Source organism: Bidens hawaiensis, unplaced genomic scaffold (assembly GCF_021521415.1).
Source record: "Bidens hawaiensis isolate Kalapana, Puna unplaced genomic scaffold, B.hawaiensis_p1.1 tig00053131_1, whole genome shotgun sequence".
Classification (NCBI taxonomy): domain Eukaryota; kingdom Viridiplantae; phylum Streptophyta; class Magnoliopsida; order Asterales; family Asteraceae; genus Bidens; species Bidens hawaiensis.
Window position 1 is genome coordinate 18,174 of NW_027499562.1, and position 23,637 is coordinate 41,810.

At 35.2% G+C, this 23,637-nt stretch overlaps 1 long non-coding RNA gene across 1 annotated transcript; it reads right to left on the minus strand.

Moving 5' to 3' along the window:
* Window positions 1-16,288: 16,288 nt before the first annotated feature.
* LOC143599944 (uncharacterized) lies at window positions 16,289-23,124 on the minus strand. Its single transcript, XR_013147384.1, has 2 exons — window positions 22,901-23,124; window positions 16,289-17,156 (listed from the first exon to the last, which is right to left on the minus strand). It is a non-coding gene; the product is annotated as an uncharacterized LOC143599944 (long non-coding RNA).
* Window positions 23,125-23,637: the final 513 nt, after the last annotated feature.

Below are 23,637 nucleotides of genomic sequence, written 5' to 3' on the forward strand. Positions count from 1 at the left end.
CTTCGTATGGAAGAGAAACTATATGTTGTTTTCTGTCCCAAAAAGCCTTTGGAAGATCATTACATATATCATTTGTAAATTGGCTTTTTAAGAGCTCAATTTTTTATAATTATTTTGGATTTTTCAGGCTTTCTTCAATTGTATGAATATTTATTTCTTCTTTAAGAAAATTAATTTGGCTAGTCTTCGCTTGGATTAATATTTCATTAATCATTTTCTCAATGGGTTGAGTTATAAACTCAAAGTAAAGGTTTTTTCCATCATATGTTGCTGTGAACCCCTTTTTATTGACTTTCTTTAATGGGAATATTTTTGATAAAAAAGGAGTTTCTAGTATAACTTAATTAGATATATTTTTATCTCGCAAGAATGAAGTAGCAATACATTCTCCGTTGTTGCATAATTTTGCTTTTGGAAGTTTATATTTTACTCCCATATTTTGGTGATTTGATGTTCAAAGGATATGTGTGGTTTTTTCAAAATATTTTGTGGGTATAATTCCTTCCCTTAAACAATTTAAGTCGGTGCCTGAATCTATTAGGGAGATAAAATCTTTATATTTTGAAATTGTTCTCAATTTTGAAATTGTTCTCAATTAGTAAAGTTATTTTTACTAGTCATTTTTGAGAAATAATATTTTCTATAGTATGAATATGTTCATCTTCTTCATTAAGAGGAGGAAATATTTATGAATAAGTAGGGGATTTGGATGAAGTCTCTCATATAGTATTAAAAATACTTGTTTTTTCAAGATCTAGGATTATTTTTTCAAAGTCATGACCCTGCTTTTTTAAATTAACTATTTCTCTTTTTAATTTTGTGACTTCGATTTTTAAATCTTCAGGAGTTGAATAATTATTCCTTTTATTATTCAATCTATCACGAACTTGTTTCATTGTATAAGGACCTTCTGGTTCCTTTACAATATCACTTTTATTTTCTTCTTCCTGATAAATTATATTAAGAACTTTTATCTTTTCTTCGGGATTTCTTATTCTTTTAAGAATGTCTTCTAGAGTTTTACTATTTATAACAATAAGATCACTTTCATTAATGTCATTATATTGGAATTGGGATATGCTTTTATAAATCTCATCATCCGACTTTTCATTTTTACAACAATTTTCGTAGTCTTAAGGACTCGAAGTATAATCGGTAGATTCTTCTGTTTCAAGAATTCTACATAATTCTTCTTCAATATTTTCCTCTATATTTAAGTTATTAATATTATTTTTCATGTTCTTTCTCTGGTAACATCTATTTGCTGTATAACCCTTCTTTTTACATATATAACAAGTTGGGGTCCATTCTTTTTTTCTTTTTGACTTCCTTTTATAACGTTTTTCCCTTCTTTTAGCAAAGTATTTTTTCTCTAGAAGCATGTTTATAACTTTTATAAGTACTTTGTTCTATATTCTCTTGTTTTACTTTCCATTCTAAATTTCTCACAGAATTGACCTAGTTGAATTATCATAAGGGATTTGAATACTATCCCCTCTAAGAGTGTTCCTTACTCTTTCGGAAAATAAATGTGGAAGACCATCAATAAATTTTGACTTCCAATGAGAACTGTTATTCTATGGGAGTTCATAAACCCTGCTTAAGAAAACATGTTTATTCCACCTAAATGATGTCAGGTTAGTACATCTTAGACCATTTAATAAAGTTCTTATAGTTTCAGAATTATCTGACTATCTTCCAGTAAAATGTTCTATAATTGTGAGTATTAAAGTGTAAACTGCATCACAAACATTTTGGCCATCTTTCGTTTTAATATGATTATATGTATGGGGTTTATTTTCGAGTTTAATATAATTATCCTACCAACCTTTTAGTTGTCCTGTAAACCCTGCATTATCATTTTGCATACAGTACTATCATTATTCTGATTATTTTTTGATATTGTAGCATACGTCATCATTCGATGTGTCATCATATATATTTGCTATCTGCGTAATAATCTAAATTCCATTCATATATGGACTTTCCATTATAAGAATTGGTAATTTCATATTCTTGTTTTTCATGAAGAACTTCTTAAGGAGTGGGTCTAGGGTAATAAAACATTCTTTGTCTTGGTTTATAAGCAAATATTGTATTATAAGATTCTAGTCTTTTTCTCTCATTCATTCTATATATTGAATATGTTATATAAGCTTCAAAAGTTTCATCATGTAACATCCAACTTTTGATAATAATAAATAAAAGAATTGTGTTTATTTAAAAATGAGTTAATATTTAATCAAGTTAAATAACATAAAAGCGTGTAGGCTTGGTTAATGAAAGACAGAATAAGAGATGATCATGTGCCTTAAGTCCATGGGCTTGAGAGAGTATAAATACTCATTAAACCTCCCTAAAACCTTAAAATCTCTCATTCTTATCCATAATATTCCCCACACACTAAAAAACACACACAAACACTCTCAACCCTTACGGCCATGATTCAAGATCCATGAACAAAGCTTAGAACTTGATAAATCTTTAGCTAAGCAAGCAAGAAAAAGTCCATAGTTGTACGTTGAAGCTAACCATAGCCTATAAAACGTAAAAAGTGTCGGTCCCGAATTTATCACTCAATCACTCAATATCCCACTATCATAAACAAACACCTAGGTGTTGACAAGAAGATTAACGACTTGCTATTTTTGGTAAGAACAATAGAGTATTAATGGCGGAAACACTAACACCCTAAACATTGCTTAATAGACACAAAAGAAACAAACACAAACTGTAACTCAAAATATTTCCATTAGTATTAAGTCAAATACAACAGAAATCAATTAGGGTTTCAGAATGGAATGTTTGGATTTTATAGCCACTTTCCATGCAGGAGGGAGTCAGCCGTCAAAATCACAGTTAGGTTTAAGGTCTAGGTGTGTTATAGGTGTGCCATAAAATATTCCTTCTATAGGCCTGCCCTGACACCTGACATTCAACTTTTGGAAACCCTAATCATTAGAACATAATTAAAACTATTACAATAAATGCTACGTGTAAAGCAGGTCTTCGGCAAGCTTTGCAGCATGTATCTTTGTCGAGCAGACTTGGTAACCTTAAAGTGTACTAGGAAACAGTTCTCCAGGCATACTTTACTTTGAATATTTTCTAGGAAAATATTCACCTAGCTGACTTCTATCCTCTTGACCATATCAAACTTTGCTCGATATAGTCCCACTAGCAAACTTGTTCTTCCGGAATCCCTTCAACCCTTTGTTACCATTAACTTATGAAGCAAACCATAGTGTGCTGGTAACAATGTAGGTTTTGCTAGGAGTTGAACCATGCTCGACATAAGTCTTTACGTTGTTTCTTGATCAACTTCCTTTAAGATTGCTGGGAACACTGTTTGTTAAGAATAAACCTTGCCAGATTTGGTATTAACTTGGTTTTAGTTAAGAGTTTGCTAGGAAACAAACCTTGCTTGACCTGAAGAACATCCTTGCTAGACAAAGTGAACCTTGCTCGGTTTAAAACTTAAGAGGAATTCTAGAAGATAATCTTGCTGGGAAAGCAAAATACCTTGCTAGGACAAGTAAAAGCTTGCTGGGAAGCTTGAGCTTGCTCGGTTTCCATGCTTAGCAGTTTTAAGAGAGGTTGAGAAGTTTCCAATCTTCCTTTGGCCTTTTTTACATCCCAACAATGTCCCCCTAGATTGGAACAACCTTAGCTGTATCAAAACACCTCTAAGGTTACATAAACTTAGTCAAATACACGTCAAAATTTTCTGAAAATCAAATTACATAGCATAATCAAATGTTTACAATTTGAAATTCTGTCTCAAGGACATTACACATCATACCTAAGCTACATATATTGTCTTCATCTTCTAAAGCTTGAGGCTTCAGTTCTTCTATCCAACTTCACACTTGCGGCACTTTCCTTGAATAAAAATAATTCACATTGGTGAGGATGAATGATTGGGGGATAGGGTCCAACTGTTTATTTCCCTTAAGTACTCAAAATGAAGGAATTCCACTTCTTCATCTTCTTTGATAATGCCCAAGACTAGTGTTTCTGAGAATGAAGAAATCATCTTGTTTTGTATAGCCAATGCTTGCATTCCTTCCATTTCTTCGGACTTCACAATTAAGCCTTGACATTTGCCTTCTCATACTAATACACCCACTCATAGTTTCAAGAGGGTTCTTGCTTTTGGTCTTTACCTTGTATGCCTCTTCATTATACCTGATCTCCCTCATTCTCTTCACCCTTTTGTTCCTTTCAAATTGAGAGAGTTCCAATTTTCTCTTCTTGTTAAGAATAGTGAATCCCTTACTAGAATGGTTCCAGAGATGTTTAGATAAATCATTTTGTTGTCTTCCAGCAAACCTATGTCTGTTGTGATAATCATACAGACTCATATTAGCCATCTCAGTCAGCTGCTCTCTTTTAAATGGCAAGAAATCATCTTTAAAAATCACCTCCTTCAGTTCACCACTAGACATGATTACTTTAAGTGTTTCAGATTAACTGTCAAAGAATATCCTCTTTGGTAGGTCCACATTAGAAGGTGGCCTTTGTTGTCTTTGGTGAGAGGCTCTAGTGGTAGGAATTGGGACACTTACAGCTGAGGGCCTAGAAGCAATTTTCTTCTTTGGAACAGTGGCCCTCATATGCCCAACTTTCACAAACATATCAATTATCTTCTCCTTTAGAAATAAAATAAGCTGCAACTAGTTTTCTCCTTCCCTTTCTAAGGTTGTAATCATCCCCATTAGTTCCTCATCAGTTGGACCTGCAGGGACACATATTTTATTTTCAATACGTTCCCCCCTTGGTCCATACTGGAATTGCAAGAGTTTCCTCTGTTCAACCTCCAGTCTTTCCCATTCAACCTTTTGTTCATAAAATAATTCCTTCAATTGACCTTTTCCAAGGATGTCAAATACACCTTCAGCCATACCTCTACTAAGCATTAAACCTTTAAGGGTCTTGATCTTGTTCTCATCATCCCATGGCTCAAGGTGTTCAACTGGTTCCTCTTTTACCAACAAAAATGGAGGAACCTTGGGAGCTTTTGAAGTTTTCAGCTTTCTTAAGATCAATCTTTTTCTTCTTAGACTTGTATAATGAAAGCTTTTCAGATCTGCTCATCCCTTGAGTTTCTTCAGTTCTCCCCTAGCTTCCATCAACCTGTCAAGGAGTTTTATTCGCTCATCCTCACATTGTTTCTTCTCCTTTTCAGCCAGGGTCATGATTCTAGGTCTTTTAGTTGCTTTTTGAAAGTTAACATTTATTGATAATCTTTTATGATGAATTTCAACCTAATCCCTGCTTATACTATCAACCAGTTCAAAAGAGAATCCATGTTCATTAAGAAGTTTGCACTCTCCATCAAACTTGGCATATAATTTCTGAAGTCTTTCATCTTGGTTGCCAACTTTCTTCATTCTCTCCAACTAATTATATTTGATAGCTTCAACTACGACATTGTAGGCTTCTTCCAGCTCACTGAACTTTATGTGGCTCAGCTGCTTTTCAGATATCCATGCAATCTAAAGTAATCTATAAATTTATGGGAATCACGGTTCTTCTTCTCCATCTTCTTTTTAATATCATCAGCCTCACCATCAATCATCTTCTGCAACTCCTCATCAGACATAGCAGCCAGAACTTCATACTTATATTGATGTTTATTCAATCTCAGAATTCTTGGATCATTCCTCCTCGCTTCATCCAACATAGCTGTATGTTCTCCCTGTGTTCATCAGTCATTTCCACATTAGGGGAGTCAACAGTGTCATCCACATCATCTGAAAACTCATCAACAGCCTCTATCCTTGGCTCATTTATAAATTCATCTCGCATGATTGTTTGTACAGGAACAGCCTTAACAGGGCTTTCCACCTCCCTAGGACTCTCCACAAAGTATTCAGTCTTTTTAGACTTATTATCCTTCTTCCTTTCTGGTTCATCTTCATCATCATCTCTGCCATCATACCTCCTATTCCTTGAGTATTTCTTTCCGTATTTTTCATCATAATCATCCTTTTCCCAGAAATCCTTCTTTTCTTCAACTTTTTCCGCATACTTTACCCATTTCTTAGATAAAGTTCCAATTATATGTTCAACAGCATCACCAGTCACCAACTACTTATTTGAATCTTTAGTAATGTTTTTAGCAGTGGTTGAAGTTGGTGCCTCTTGCTCTGCTTATTTCAATTTAATAATAATAAGAGCAAGGGAGTTATCAACCTCTTCAATTTGCTTCAGCTTTATCAAGCTTTCAATCACTTCTTGATTAAGCTCCCCCTCCTTCATTTAAGGTTTTAGCAATATGAGCCTCTTCCAATAACATCTCCTGCTCTTCAAACTCCATATCAGTCAAGGAATTTGCAATCCTTTCTCTCTATAATATTTCATCTAAAGTATCAGCATGCCTTTTGGCAGCATGTTCAGCCTCTTCATCCACTTCTAAAATGTCATCAATAGATTTTTCCTTTTGAGTTTTTAGGGGCTGCAATTGCTCTTCACTTTCAGCAATGGCTTTCCCTTCATCTTTCCTCCTATCCTCATCAGTTTCCCACACTATTTCTGGTTCACAGGGAAAATTTTGGATTTCATCCATCATATTTTCCATCTCCACATCCACAACTTTCTCAATATTCTTATCTGTCATCACAACTTCCTCAGTATCCATTCCATCATCAACAAATACATCTGTTTGTGGCTCAGTTCCTATAGTATCAGTTTCTATGGCCTCAGTCATCACAACATTTTCATTTTCAATATTATCCACATTCACATTCACACCTGCAACCACCTCCTTCTCATCTACCTTTTCAATAGTTATATTTGTAATATGATACTCTTGTTCTCCTCCATCTAACTAATCACCACCATCATCATCCATCCTCTGCTCCTCACTACTTTCATCTTCACTACCTCCATACAGATCACATAAATTTTTCCATATTTCCTCTTCCACCACATCCTCATTCCTCATAACATTTACCATAGACGGATTATTCTCCCCCTGTTTTGTTACAACTGAGGTCTTCTCAACCTCAGCCTCCAGTGTTTGAATCTTGTGTTGTGCGTGTGCCAACTGTAACTTAAAATCATCATTCTCCTTTTTCAAATTTTCATTTTGCCTCCGTAAATCAATATTCTCAATTTCCACATTCATATATCTGCTAGACAAGTGAGCATCAGGGGAAGGGGATCTGGAAGGTGTATCTAAAATTCGGTCAGGAATGGTTGTTTGGGGTTGGATAGTTTCATGTGGTGGGCTTTCAATGACATTTGTGCTTGTGGAGGGTAATGGGTTTATAGTTTGGATTACTGGTGTAAATGTATGGGTATTTTCAAATGTAGGCTGGTCAGTGGTTTGGGACTGGGTAGGGAACTGATATTGAGTGTTTGGAAGGTTTAGTAAGTGGGCATGAATATGTTGGGGAATATATGGTTCATGGATGGCTTGGTCATGGTTTTGGATTAGGCTTTGGGTTTAGGTTAAGGTTGGTTTGGAATATGGGTTGGGTTGTGGGTTTGGGTTGGAGGTGGGCTTTGAGTTTGGTCAAGATTTTGTGTTTGGCTTGGTAATTGTGTAGGAATTTGGGTTTGAGGTGGTGACTGGATATGTGTTGGTGGGGATGGAATATAAGGTTCATGATCATGGTGTTGTGGTGGAGATGGTGTCTGGTGTTAGGGTGGGCTAATTGGTGAGGGTGGTGGTGTAGGTATAGGTTGGTTTGGACTCTCCCCCTGTGCCACAATATCAACAACCTCTTCAACAACAATGGCAACACCTCCTCCATCACCTGCATTTTCACCATCATCTCCTGCATCCTCATCATCTTCACTCACGTCCTACTCCTCTGAAGTCACACGAGGTAACTCTTGAACTGCCATAATCTCCAAGTCATGGTTCACCAACCATGGAAATACATCAAACTCAACATCAGGATTGAAGTGGCTTGTGGAAGACAATTTTTCAATCCTTTTATACACATTAGGATTCTGCAATAGATGTGATGTGCTAATTGTTGGCAAGTCAAGAAGCACCCGGTTGAAGTAATTTGCAGAAATATTGGGTAAACCAAGAATTTTTCCTTGTTTGGCTTCCTCAAGTTGGCATCTAAACTGTCAAAGACCATCTTTGAAAAGTTGAAAGGTTGTATGAACACAACTGCCACCGTGGCATTGGCCAGATCACGGCTCATCAAGGTCCAAGAGCCCTTCCTCGGTGCATAACCTTGTACGATGTGATGTATAAGAAACCTGTAAAGGTTAGGGAACATCCCCTTTTATATTGCGATGCGTGCACATCACCTTGGTAGCCCAGACACTCCTGAAAGTTTGTCAATAAATGATTTATGGAAAAGTGAATTGGGGCTTCAAATGCATCATTCAACTGTAGGCTCGCCCGTATAAGTTGCTAAGTAATTACGATCTCCTGTCGGGCGACTGTAGCCTCTATCCTCCTTCTTCCGGCATCATCACGAGTTGTGCAGAGTGCCAGAAATCCAATTGCTGATTTATATAAATTACAGGGCACTCTGTCAAGGAGAATCTCAAGTTTGATTGTTGTAGCCACCGTATTATCAAAGCAACCGGCTAATTATCAGGAGTGATTTGCAGAAGAGCGCACATATTGTGCTTCTTCTCAAATGATTACGTCGGGTCTCTCATAACTCTTAAACACCAAAAACATATTCAAAGTACAAATTAGTCATAAAGTTCACTACTTTGACATGTAATAAGTAACAATTAAAGAAGAAAACTAAGATTTTCTTTATGAACCTGTTCTTCGACAAATTGTTAACCCACACACAAAAACAGAGAAATTATTTAAGACGGAAATTTAAATCCCAATTCCGTATAATCATCGTTGGAAAAAATTAATTGATGCTTACCGAGTCGGAATTAGAGGGCTGACTAATTTAGGGTAGGGAAATTAGAAGAACGTTTGATATTCTAGAATGAGAGTAGCGTCAATAATGCAGCATTGGGAAGAGAGAGAAGTGAAGTGTGAAATTTTCACTAAGTCCCTCTAATATACCTTTTGAAAGTGAGTTTTAAATGCATTTTGTCGTTTTGTTCATGAATAGTACCAAAAATTCATTTTTAAATATCTTAGCATAAAGCTTGCTCGATAATGTGTATTTTCAAAAAGCTTGCTAGGAAAAGTTTAATTTTCAAACCTTGCTAGGAATATCCATTTGAAAAGCTTGCTCGTTCCAGAATTGTTCAGATGTTAAAATTAATTAAAAATAACACTAAGTGGATAAGATGAAGGAAGCTTACTCGAAAATACAAGATTTCTCGAGAAATAGGCAACCTTGCTAGGAATCAATAAAGAATCCACAAATATTAACTTAGAGATATTTCTAATTGTCAACCTTGCTCAAATATCAGAATACCACAAACCTTACCCAATAAACTTATAAAATTAACAAATATTCTTTCAAGTACACTTTAAACAAGGGTGTGCACGAAAAATTTTTAAGAGTGAAAAGTGTGCTAGAGTAGACTTATTTATCCTTTGATGCATAAGTATGCTCTTAACACAAAGTGTACCCGAAAAGTAAAGTTTGATGGGAATTTTCTGAAGTTTTTAAGTATGCTGGGAGAACACTTGGAATGAGCCAACATTTAGCAAGTGTGCTAGAAGCATGAAGTTTGCTCGGTAAACAAAGTTCACTAGAAAATCCTTGTAGTTTTAGAAAATAGCACCAACATCATGAATTATGCTAGACAAATACAAATTTCAAATAAAACATCAAGTTTACTCAAAACAGACATGTAAAGCACATTCAGACATGTATATCATAATTATCAAGTGTGCTCGACAAACATACAAATTTATGAACATCCAAGTTTACACGAAAGCATAAATTAATCAAAGTCTACCCGATAATACATGAATAATTCATTTAAGTAAAAATAATCATTAAGCTTGCTCGAATATCTTAAACATTCAATCAAAACAACTAAGTTTTCTAGAATAGTCCATAACATCAAAGCTTGCTAAAAATAACATAGAATGACCTAAACATCCTAAAAAACAACTAAGTTTGCTAGAATAGTTTAGAAATCATCAAAGCTCATTAGAATTCACATATTCAAACATATTCACATGTAAAGCTTGGTAGAATGACCTAAACATCCTATAAAACAACTAAGTTTGCTAGAATAGTTCAGAAATCATCAAAGTTTGCTAGAACCAACATATTCAAACCTTTTTAAGTGTAAAGCTTTCTAGAATGTGTTTAAACAACCTGGAAAACAATTAAGTGTGCTAGTTAGTTCAAAATTCATTAAAGCTTGCTAGTATTGACAGATTCAGACTTTTTCAAGGATAATATGCAACACTTTTTGTCTTAAACCATTATTCACAAAGTTTTATCATTAACATTCAATTTTAAGAGCAAATGGAGGATATAGAGATCAAATTTCAGTTATATATTTTCTTCCTTTTATAAATATTTCTCAACATGGGATCATATTAGTTAAGTTGCCTCTCAATACTTCATTCTCAGCATTATTATGACACATCAGACATGTTAACAGCAGGTCTAGACTTAGCATGATTTTCATTCCTTTTTGGTGATATGCTTTAACGTTCAATTATTTGGCATAATTCAAAAATGGACAACACTGATTGTGCTATGATGCCTCATATCTTTTCTCAAAGACTATTTGGCTTTCCCTATATCACCCCAATTTGACTTCAACACCAAGAAATTTGGTCAAAATATTTCGTATGGCATAATAGTTAAATTTAATTTAATTTTTCTTTTCAAAACATCAAGCATATCAAGGTTGAACGTTGGACTTACATGCCACGCAAATCGGACTTACAGGCCTTTCATTCGGAATGTTTAAAGGACTTATATTATTGCCTCCACCCCTGTAGTTCTATAGTTAACCCTCATGTTTGCATTTTCTTAAAATTTGTTAACATCTCAACTTTTGGTATATAAAAATAAACATTGTCCACATTTGCTCTTTGTCATCTGTATAAAATGAATCATTTTGGTGACCAAATACCAATGGGCTCGTATATGACTGGGTAGTCACTTTTCCGCCTATCATACAGAGAGATTTATCTTGAGACATGCATATTCAACAATGTATCTCCACATTAAGATTAACATTTTTTTATTATGTTTATATCACTTTTGATTTTACACATCAGGGAGAACAAGCATACATATTAATGATTGTACTAATTGTCTTTTTAGCCTATTAAATTCATATGATTAACATAAATAACCAACGTACTATCATTTCCCATAAGGTTGGATCATTTTTCCCTTAAAACCTTTTTAGCTTCTACAAATCTTGAACTAAATACTCTTATCATGTCTTTGCACCATACAACTTGCTCACTTTGTCAAAAACATTTTCTTGGAATAACTTCTTTTGCAGAATATTCATAAGCATATAAGTTTGACACAAAAACTCAGTTTTAACACAAGCAGTAGGTAACATATTCAGGTAAAATCATAACATTAATGACACTTTTAAAACAAGTAGACTCAACATAATGTACATCCAAGACTGATTATGCAAAGGCTATCCTATCCTAATCACATCATGAATTCGGATTAACCAAGTAATCAACAAAATCTGATAAGCACACAGGTTTGTCATTTCAAATCACATTTAAACAAGATTATCCAGATATCACACACATTCACTGATTTTAAGCAAACTTATGCATCAGAAACACATATCAGTTAAACATGCATACAATTACAACTTTCACTCTCAAGACCATTAAGATAATCAGTTTGCACAAAGAGCACACATCATTAATCAGACCTCATCAGAGTTGATCATACCCAAAGCTTTTAGGAGAAAGTTGAATTTGGTCTTATCTAGTGGCTTGGTGAATAGGTCAACCAAGTTGTCACTAGTGTCAGCTCTTTTCATTTCAATCAGTCCTTACTCATTACAATTTCTAATGAAATGATGTCTGATTTCAATGTGCTTGGTCTTAGAGTGTTGAAGTGGATTCCTAACAATAAACACTGCAGCAGTATTATCAATGAAGATAGGGGTGTTCAAGAAATTCAAACCATAATCCAGCAATCGGTTCTGAATCCAAAGAAGTTATGCACAACAGGCAGATCCAGTAATGTACTAAGCTTCAGCAATTGAGATGGACAGTGTAGTTTGTTTCTTGCACTGCTAAGACACTAGCCTATCTCCCAGAAATTAACATCCACCAGATGTAGACTTTCTACTCATATTACAGCCATCATAATCACTGTCAGTATAAGCAATTAGATCAAAGTAATGGTTCTTTGGATACCATATCCCTAGATAAGGTTTTCCTTTCAAGTATCTAAAGATACTCTTGACAGCAGTAATATGAGACATCTTAGGGCTTGACTAAAATCTTGCACATACACACACAACAAACATAATATATGGTCTAGAAGTAGTCAAATACATCAGTGAGCCAATCTTTGCTCTATATTCATCAACAGGCTCACCATTTTCATCTGCAGTCATCTTTTCATGAGTGTCCATTGGAGTTGAAGCACTCTTGAGATCTTGACACTTGAACTTGTTCAGAATGTCCCGCACATGAATTTGCCATCCTTCTTTTGCTGAACTTGCATACCCAGGTTGAAATTCATTTCACCCATGGAGCTCATGCAGTATTAGATTTCATGACTTCTTCAAATTCAAGGCACATTTGTTCATTGGTAGATCTAAAGATGATGTCATCTACATAAACTTGTAGGCGTAAATATTTTCCTCTTCTTTTGTAGAAAAATGTCTTATCAATAGCTCCCCTTTGAAACTCGTTAACAAGCAAGTGGTTTGATAACTCATCATACCAAGCCCTTGGAGCTTGATGTAAACCATATAGAGCTTTGTTCAGTTTATAGACTCTATTTGGAAAATCAGGGTCCTTAAAGACTGGAGGTTGAGCCACATACACCTCCTCTTCCATTTTCCATTAAGAAAGGCAGATTTAACATCAAATAGAAACACTTTTATATTCTTAGAAGAAGCACAGGCTAGCAAGATTCTTATAGCTTCTAGCCTTTCCACAGGTGCAAAGACTTCTTCAAAGTCAATTCCTTCCTCTTGTAGGAAGCTTAGAACAATTAGTGTTGCCTTGTTCTTTATCACTATCCCTATTTCATCCCTCTTGTTCCTGAAAACCCACTTGGTACCAATAGCATACTTTCCTCTTGGCTTATCTACAAGTTCCCACACTTGTAGATCCCTGAATTGAGCGAACTCCTCTTGCATTGCTTATACCCAACTATTGTCTTTTAAAGCTTGAATAATGTTCTTGGGTTCAAATTGGGATAGAAAGTAGAAGTAAAAACATATGATTGCAGATTAAGATGCACTTCTGGTTACTCTTTCATTGATGTCTCCAATGATGTTTTCAAGTGGATGATTTCTTTCAACATAGGAAGTTTACACAATATGATCAGTAGATATATTTGATTCAAGATTTAAATAATTGAGATCAGGTTCATCAATGATCAAATCTGTAGTTGCATCATGGAATTCAGGAGCTTCTTAAGTAAACTGTTGTGAAGAAGATGCAACATTATTTTCAATGTTCATGTTTTGAAACAAAGTTTCAAATCTTGCTTCTCTGTTTGCTTGTTCTTGAATCTGTTCTTGTTGGTTGCTAGGATATTCCTCATTCAACGCATGATCATCTTGAACTTCTTGATTGTATTGTATAACATGTTCTTGATCTTGATCTTGAATATGGTCAGTTTCAGCATTTGAGGCATCCTTAATGAAATAATATTCTGTCTATTCACCAGCAACCTTGGACTATAACTTATCCAAATGAATTTTCTTTTTAAAATTTTCAACATGCACACTTGTCTTGTAAAAAGTTTCATCAAAATCTTCAGGTTAAATCTTGAAAGACACGATCAATTTCTCAAGATCAAACAGCCAAGATGCTCCATCCACAGTATTAAACTAATTTTCATTAAATACAACATCAGAGGACTCAATCACACTCAAATGATCTTTAATATAGACTTTATATGCTTTTGAGTGTGTTGAATATCCAACAAAGAAACAATCTAAGGATTTTGATTGAAACTTGTTGAGATAGTCCTTGGTATTCAAAAGTGAGCACTTGCAACCAAAAGGTTTGAGAAACTTGATGTAGGGCTTTCTTTTGAACAAGATTTAATAAGGAGTCTTGTCTTGGCTCTTATTGTGAAGTACCCTGTTCCGAACATAGCAGGCTGTGTTGATTGCTTCTGCCCAAAAAGTAACAGGCAAATAAGAATCTGCTATCATGGTTCTTACAGCTTCAATGAGTGTTCTGTTTCTTCTTTCAGCTACACCATTTTGTTCAGGAGTTCCAGGGGTACTGAATTGTTGTAGTATTCCATATGCATTACAAAACTCATCCATCATCCCATTTTTGAACTCAGTTCCATTGTAACTTCTCATAACCTTCACCCTTATATCCAACTGATTCTCAATCCTTGTCACACAATTTTGGATAAGACCAGCAACCTCATCTTTGGTATTTAGAAAATAAACACATGTGTATCTTGAAAAGTCATCAATTATCACCAAGAAATACCTTTTCTTCCCTATGCTAGGAACACTCAGAGGACCAAAGAGATCCATATGAAGCAATTCCAGTATATTTTCAATTGAGTTCATCAGTTTTGCTTTGTGTGAGGAGTTATGCCGCTTACCCTTTTCACATGAAATGCATTTGTCATCAAGCTTGAACTCCCTTATAGGTAAACCAATTACATGCTGACCCTTAACAAGTTTGTTCATGTTCTTTAGATTAACATGAGAAAGATTTTTGTGCCACAATTTGGTCTCATTTTCAGTGGCTTTAGAAACGAAGGAAGTTCCACCCCTAGAAACCGCATCCTTCATCTTCAATTCATACATGTTACCATTTTAGGAGCCATCATCGTAATCATATCTGGAGAAATCACAAACTAAGGTTTGAGGATGAAACAATGAGAATCATCAAATCCAACCTTATTACCCTTATCACACATTTAAGAAATGCTCAAAAGGTTATATTGCAATCCTTCCACACAAAAGACATTATCAAATGACAATTTGCCATTAGTCAGAATACCTTTACCCACTATCTTCCCACCATTTTCATCACTTCCAAATGCAACAGGCCCTTCAAATTTTCTTCATAATTCACAAGGGACCTCTTGTTACATGTCATGTGTCTGGAACATCCACTATCTATATACCATACATCATTGACTGAAGTGGACTGTTCCTGCACAAACAAACAAAATTGATCAGTTACGTGATGAAGCACAAGCTACATCAGCTTGTAAATCATCAATGACATGGACATGAGTTGCATTGGAGTTGGGAATAGGTTTTGGGTCCTCATATACAACTTCGCATGATTCATTAGAATCATCTGAGTCATATTCAGTCTCATCTGATGTTCCCACATATGGAACTATGCTTAAGCATTCTTTTCTAAAATATTCTTTCTTCACACTTGAGACTAAAGTTTCACATGTTACTTTTACCTCACTTCTTGGTTTCCAAAGGAACCCTTGTGGTTCATAACCATGATTTAACATGAATTTTTCATCTCCATTCAGTTCTCTTAGCTTCTTTTTTGAGAACATAACTTTCTTCATCTTTATTTCTTTTCTTGGTGACCTATTAGATTCATCAGATTACACAGACTTGGAGTCTGTTTTGGGGACAATTGTGATTGGTTGTTTGTTCATTAGAATCTTCTTCTTCTCTGGTTGAACCACACTCTTCTTTACTTCCTTAACAATAGTCTCAACTTTCTTCTTCCCCTTGTCTTTCACAATGCTTTCAACATCATCAACAGACTTCTTGCCTTTACCTTGGTATTCATCAAACTTCATTTTGTAGAAACAAAAATCTTGTCCAAACTTGGTAGAATTTGGAACATCAATTGGCTTGAGTGTGAATCTCTCATGGCAAGAATCTGTGTGGTGTCCATATTCATCACATTTCTTGCACCACACTTATCCCTTTAAGCTTTCATTTAATTTACCTTTCTTGAACCTTTCACCAATAATTTTCTGTGACTTGAAACCATCATAGTTCATTGAAAATGGTACAAATTCTTCATTCTTTGTTTCTTGCCTTTCAACAGAATTTTTTTCAAAGACTATTCTTTCTAAGTTAATTGGTTCATCTTCTATGTTGCTTATATGTCTTGACTGCATTCTCAAATAGTCTTTCATACTTTCTACTTGACCAATGTCAAATAATTCATGGCTTGAGAAAACAGGATAAACAGGGATGAAGTGATCATCACTTTTCTTTATTTCTTCTTTTTCCTTGATTTCCTTCACTGTCTCCCTTCTTTGTGGGACTTTGTAGGCTGTTCTTGCAGTGTTCTACTTCTGTTTTGGTCCATCACAAATGTCAAAGGATTTGTGTACCCTTCTCATTTGTTCATGGTGCCATCTCAACTTTGGAGTAATCTTTAGCAACAAAGGGATCTTGTCCTTTGTTTCTTTCTTTTCATTCTTTCCATTTTTCACACCTTCACTACTTGAACTTTTTTCCATTTGAAGCACTTAGAAAATCTCTATCTAACAATTCTTAATCAAGGTCATATTCTAACACTTGAGTACCAACTGAATTTTCTTTACACTTCTTCTCTTTCACCACAAACCCATCATTTTCATCATCTTCCACCATTTTATACTTCTCAATGAATTCTTCCTTCTACTTGAACACTTCTCTAAACTAATCAAAGTATGCACTCCTCTTTTCTTTGTCAACATTCAATGAATAGTTATCACGGAAAGGTGGAGGAACAACCTTATATCTATCTTCTTCCTTGATCTTGTTTAGCTTCCCACAAATATTTCCAATTGAAACCAAATTCTTCAAAAAGACATTCTCAACTTGGAGTGAAGTGTTTTTCAACTTCTCTTCAAGAAACATCTTCTTTAAACCATCAATTTCAGTGATATATCTAGATTGATTCAAGTAACTGTCCATACATCCTTATTCTAGATTTTTGATATTTTTTTTACCAGTCATTTCACTGGACTATTAGACATTAATGATTCTTTGCTTATTAAAGAATTCACTCTCCAACTTTCCAATGGTCATTCTAAGAGATTCATTCAATTCAAGTTATTCAAGCTTTGAAAGGTTTGAATGTACCTGAGTCGAATATGATCCAGCTTCATTCTCCACTTTTGCCATCAATACAACATTGGCTTTACTGATTTCCTCAGCATGGTTTCTTCAATCAAATTCTCCATCTTCTTGATGAGCAGCCAATGCAACATTTCCTTGATTTCTGGTTTGGTTAACATTGTTTCTTTTGGGATTTGTGGGAGCATGAGGAGGGTTTTGTTGGTTTCTTTGAAAATTTTGGTGTTGGGAACAACTTGTTAATGATTCTGTGTTTGCTGGTTGTTGGAGTTGTTGAAGTTTCTTGGTTGACTTTGGTTCTGGTTCTGGTATTGGTACCGATTTCTTGGTTGGTACTGCTGACCTTGGTTGTTGTTGAATTGCCTAGGTTGATTACATTCCCTAGCCAAGTGACCAGGTGCTTGACAGTTATAGCAGATAGCCTTTGATTTTTCAAATCCAATCCTATCATTTAGTCCTAAAGCCAATGATATTCCAATCCTATTATACAATCTTTTTCTTCTCAATGCCATCATAGCAGCCTGCCATTTTAGGTCCATGTCTTCTAGATCATCAGCATCAATTTGCTCAACATAATCGTGAACAACAATTGTATGGATCATATTCTTGGCAATAAAGGCATTATAAGAATCAATGAACATAGAGAACAAAGCTTGGTATTTACTTCCTTGACCACCATTACTTTCTCCACATGGAGTATGCCCATTGGCCAGGATGATGAGTCATTATCATCAATCAATTGGACATTGAATCTGAATTGTCCACCTTGATTGTTTGAATTGCCAGCAACAAAGCTCCTTGTGGTATCAACACCATGCTCAACAAGTTCTTCAATTATTTGAATTTGTTGTTGACTCTTGGTGGCTAAGTTTCCCATGGTGCAATGAGTGCATTGGTCACTTGGAAACAGGGTCTGTTTTCCTTGATCATTTCATTCTCAATCATTTCTATCTTTGTAGCTTGTAGGAAGCCTACCACATCATCAGGCTTGAGTGTTTCAAAGTTTAGTTTCTGCTTGATGAATTTGCTTGCAGTATACCATTCTTTTGACAAGGATGACAACAATTTTGTGTTCAAATCAGCATCAGTGATAACAAGATCAGTTGTCCTGATCTCATTAACAATTGTCAAGAACATTTCCAACACAAACTTGAGTCTTTCACCTTCTTTATACTTGATTCTATTAAGTTTCTGCTTCAGCATCTCTTTCTTGATATTCTTCAGCTCATAATTTCCTTCAAACATTTCCAGCAAATCATCATACATAGCTTTGGCTGTGGTGTGATGAGCAACTTTAGTCAGAATATCCCATAACATACCTAGCTTAAACATGGCTAAGGCCCTACCATCCTTCTTTCTCATGGTCCTTTCAATGGTTTGAGTGTTGGTAGTGGATGCACCTTCGTGTACATATGGTCTAATCTTGATGGAGTTCCACATCTCAACATTATTGTAGCAGACAACAACTTCAAACAGAACATTCCACTTGATGTAATTTTCTTGCCCATAGAGCTTGGGAATTTTGTTAGTAGACACTTCCTGCTCATCATTAGATCCAAACAATTTTTTTGGTATTTTTGGAAAATATTTGACTCAAAACTTAGCAAATTTAAAGTTAAAACTTAACAAATTTGTAAAATCACCAGATCTGTGAATTAAATCCTTAGATCTGGTAGATCTAGATGAAAATGATCAAGATCTATAAAAAGTAAACAAATTTAATGTGAATCTGGGTAAGAAGACACTTTTAAACCTTTAAAATATTTTAGATCTGAAAAAATTGAAGAACAGGGCAGCTGACGTCACAAACAGGCAATATCTCAGCAACAATTCTTCCAAAATAGCATAAACTAGCTCTGATACCACTTGTCGGTCCCTCTCTAGGATATATAAATCACTCAATAGATTAGTATGTCGTAACCCACACGTTAGTGTTGACAAGATAGGTTACAACTTGCTATTTTTAGTAAGAACAGTAGACTATCAAAGGCGGAATCAATGACGATCTAGATGTTGCTAGATAGGCACAAACGGTAACAAACACACTATGAACTCAAAAGATTTCCATTTATAATATGAAGGTTACAATGAGAAATCGATTAGGGTTTTAGAGTGGAATGCTTGGATCGTATTTCTGCTTTCCGTGCAGGAGGGAATCTGCCGTCAAATCATAGTGGTGTAGGGTATCGTGTGTCCTTAAAGTTGTGTTAGAGGCGTGCCCTAGATTATTCTTATTTATAGGCCTACCCCTGACACCTTACATTCCTTCTGGAAACCCTAATGATAGTGACATTACATATTCAATTATATTACAAAAGATACTAAGTGTAAACAGGTCCTCGGGCAAGCTTTGTAGCTTTTGTCTTCATCGAGCGGACCTGATAACCCAAGTGTGTCGGGGAACAGTTCTCCGGGTAAGCTTTACTTAGAATATTTTCCTTTGAAAATATTCACCTAGCATACTTCATTCCTCTTGGCCATCGCAAACTTTGCTCGATATAGTCCTACGAGCAAACTTGTTCTTCAGAAGTCCCTTCAAACTTTTGTTAAGTATAACTTATTGAACAAACCCAAGTGTGCTAGTGACGCTGTAGCCTTGCTATTAGTTGAACCTTGCTCGTTAGAAGTTCTTAAGAGTTTCTTTATGAACTTCCTTCAAGCTTGCTGGGAACAATGTTTATTATGAATAAACCTTGCTAGATCTTCTAAAAGACTTGGCGTCAACTTGGTTTAGTCAAGAATTTTCTAGGAAACAAACCATGTTTGATTTGAAGAACAACCTTGCTAGAAAAAGTGAACCTTGCTCGGTTTATCACTTAAGTGGAACTCTAGAAGATAACCTTGCTGGGAAAGCAAAATACCATGCTGGGATAAGTAAAAGCTTGCAGGGAGGCCTAAGTATGCTCAGTTTCCATACTTAGCCATTTTTAGAGAGGTTGAGAAGATTCCAACCTTCCTTATGCTTTCTTGTCTTATCTTCAACCCAACAATCAACCTCTAGGTTTTGAGGATCCTGAGTATCCTAATAGAGTGTATAAACTAAACAAGGCTCTATATGGAATACATCAAGCTCCAAGAGCATGGTATGATGAGTTGTCAAACCATCTTCTTACTAATGTCTTTTAAAGGGGATCCGTTGATAAAACACTCTTATACAATAAAAGAGGAAGAGATTTGCTTCTAGTTAAAGTCTATGTTGAAGATATCATCTTTGGATCTACAAATGAACTTATGTGATTCGAGTTTGAAGAGGTGAGGAAGTCCAAGTACTGTATGATCTCAATGGGTGAAATGAATTTCTTTTTGGGGTTGCAAGTTCAACAAAAGAAAGGTGGCATATTTATTTGTCAATCAAAGTATGTACAAGACATTTTGAACAAGTTCAAATTTCAAGACTTGAAGACTGCTTCTACTCCTACGGACACACATGAGAAAATGGTAGCTGATGAAAAAGGGGAGCCTGTTGATGAGCATGAATATGGAGAAAAGATTGCATATTTGATGTACCTGACTGCTTCAAGACCTGGCATTATGTTTGCTATGAGTGTGTGTGTGTGCAAGGTTCTAATCATGTCCAAAACTATCTCATATGACTGCTGTCAAGAAAATCTTTAGATAATTGAAAGGGAAATCTGATTTAGGGATATGGTATCCAAAGAACCATGCTTTTGATCTACTTGCATACACTAATAGTGATTATGATGGCTGCAACATGAGTAGGAAGTCTAAATCTGGTGGTTGTCAGTTTTGGGAGACAGTCTAGTGTCATGGCAGTGTAAAAAGCAAACAACCGTGTCAATTTCTGCTACTGAAGCTGAGTGTATTGCAACATCTGCCTGCTGCACACAAGTCCTTTGGATTTAGAATCAACTAGCTGTACTATGGTTTGAATTACTTGAAAACTCCTATTTTTATTGATAATATTGCTGCTATGTTCATAGTTAATAACCATGTCCAACACTTAAAGACCAAACATATTAAAATCATACATCATTTCATCAGAGAATGTAATGAAAAAGGTCTTATAGAAATGAAAAGAGTGGACACTAGTGACAACTTAGCTGACCTATTCACCAAGCCAATAGATAAAACAAGGTTTAATTTCCTATTAAGAGCATTATGAATGATTAACTCTGATGAAGTCTTATTTATGATGTATGCTCATTGTACTAACTGACTATCTTTTGAAAGGTCTTTATTAGTGAGTTTTGTTTTATGTGTGAATCTGTGTTTCTATGCAACTGATATATGCTATGAATGACTATTCTATGTGACTTGGGTATCTATGATGCTTAGGTTTGTTTTTTAAGTGTTTGATTTATAATATCATAATAAGTGTGTCTGAATGTTGAATCATCCTTATCAGCTGTTTCAACTTTCTTCTTACCCTTGTCTTTAACATTGCTTTCAAAATTATCAACAAACTTTTTGCCTTTACCCAGGTATTCATCATACTTCATTTTGTAGAAACCAAAATCTTGTCAAACTTGATGGAATTTGGAACATCAATTGGTTTAAATGTGAATTTTTCATGGCAAGAGTCTGTGTAGTGTCCATGTTCATCACACTTTTACACCACACTTTTCCCTTAAAGCTTTCATTTGACTTTCCTTTCTTGAGTCTCTCACTTGGTCTTGGTGGGTCAATACCAATAGTATTTTGTGACTTGAAACCATCATAGTTCATTGAAAATGGTACAAATTCTTCAATATTTGATTCTTGCCTTTCTAGTGAACTTTTTACAAAGATTATTCTTTCCATATTCATTGGTTCATCTACTATGTTGCTTCTGTGTCTTGAGTGCCTTCTCAAATATTCTTCCATACTTTCTACTACACCAATGTAAAATAATTCTTGGTTTGAGAAACAGGATAAACAGGAATAAAGTGATCATCATCTTTCTTTGTTTCTACTTTTTCCTTTTTTTCGTTAACAGTCTCACTTTTTTGTGGAACTTTGTAGACTTTTCTTGCATTGATTTTCTTTAATTTTGATCCTTCCCAAATGTCAAAGGATTTGTGATACCTTCTCATTTTCTCATGATGCATTCTCATCTTTGGGGTTATTTTTGGCAACAAAGGGATTTTGTCCTTTGTCTCTTTCTTACCATTCTTCTCACTTGCAATGCTTAAACTTTTTCCACTTGAATCACTCAAGTAATCTCTGTCTAAAAAGTCTTCATCAAAGTCTTCTTCAGACACTTGTGTACCAATTGAGCTTTCATCACTCTTCTTCTCTTTCACCATAAATTCACCATTTTCCTCAACATCCACCAACTTATACTTCTCAATGAATTCTTCTTTCTCCTTGAACACTTCTCTAAACTGATTAAGATATGAACTCCTCTTTTCTTAATCAACCTTCAATGAATAGTTTTCATTGAAAGGTGGAGGAACAGCCATGTATTTGTCTTCTTCTTTAATCTTACTTAACTTCCCACAAATACTTCCAATTGAAACTAAGTTCTTCAAAAAATCATTTTCAACTTGGAGTGAAGTGTTTGTCAACTTCTCTTCAAGAAAAATCTCTTTAGCTCTTCAATCTTAGTGACATATCTACATTGTGTCCTATAACTGTCCATACAGTCTTGTTCTAGATTTTTGATATTTTCCTCATATGTCATTTCACTAGACTCATAGAAATTAATGATACTTTGCTTCTTAAAGCACTCACTTTCTAATTTTCCAACAGCCATTCTTAGAGATCCATTCAGTTCAAGTAATTCAAGATTTGAGAGGTTTGAATGTACCTGAGTTGAAGAAGATCCAGCTTCATTCTCCACTTTTGCCATCAATGTAACATTGGCTTTACTGATATCTTCAGCATGATTGCTCCAATCAAATTCTCCATCTTGTTGATGAACAGCCAATGCAACATTTCCTTGGTTTCTTGGTTGGTTAACATTGTTTTTGTTGGGATTTGTAGGAGCTTGAGGAGGGTTTTGTTGGTTTCTTTGAAAATTCTGATGGTGGGGAACAACTTGTTGATGATTCTGTGATTGTTGATTGTTGTTGAAGTTTCTTTGCTGACCTTGGTTCTGATTCTGGTACTGGTACTGATTTCTAGGCCGGTACTGCTGACATTGATTGTTGATGAATTCCCTAGGTTGATTAGATTCCCTAGCAAAGTGACCAGGTGACCGACAATTGTAGCAGATAGCCTTGGATTTGTCAAATCCAATTCTATAATTTGGTCCTAAAACCAATAATCATCTAGTCCTGTTGTACAGTATCTTGCTTCTCAGTGCCAACATTGCAGCCTGCCTTTTTAGATCCATATCCTCTAGGTCATCGACATCAATTTGCTCAAGATCATCTTGAACAACCCTAGTGTGGATCATGATCTTATCAACAAAGGCACTATAAGAATCAGTGAACATAGAGAACAAGGCTTGATATTCATTTCCTTGACCAACATTACCACCACCATATGGTGCATTCCCACTTTCCATAGATGATGAGTCATTTTCATCAATTAATTGGACATTGAATCTGGATACCACATCATCAAGCTTGAGTG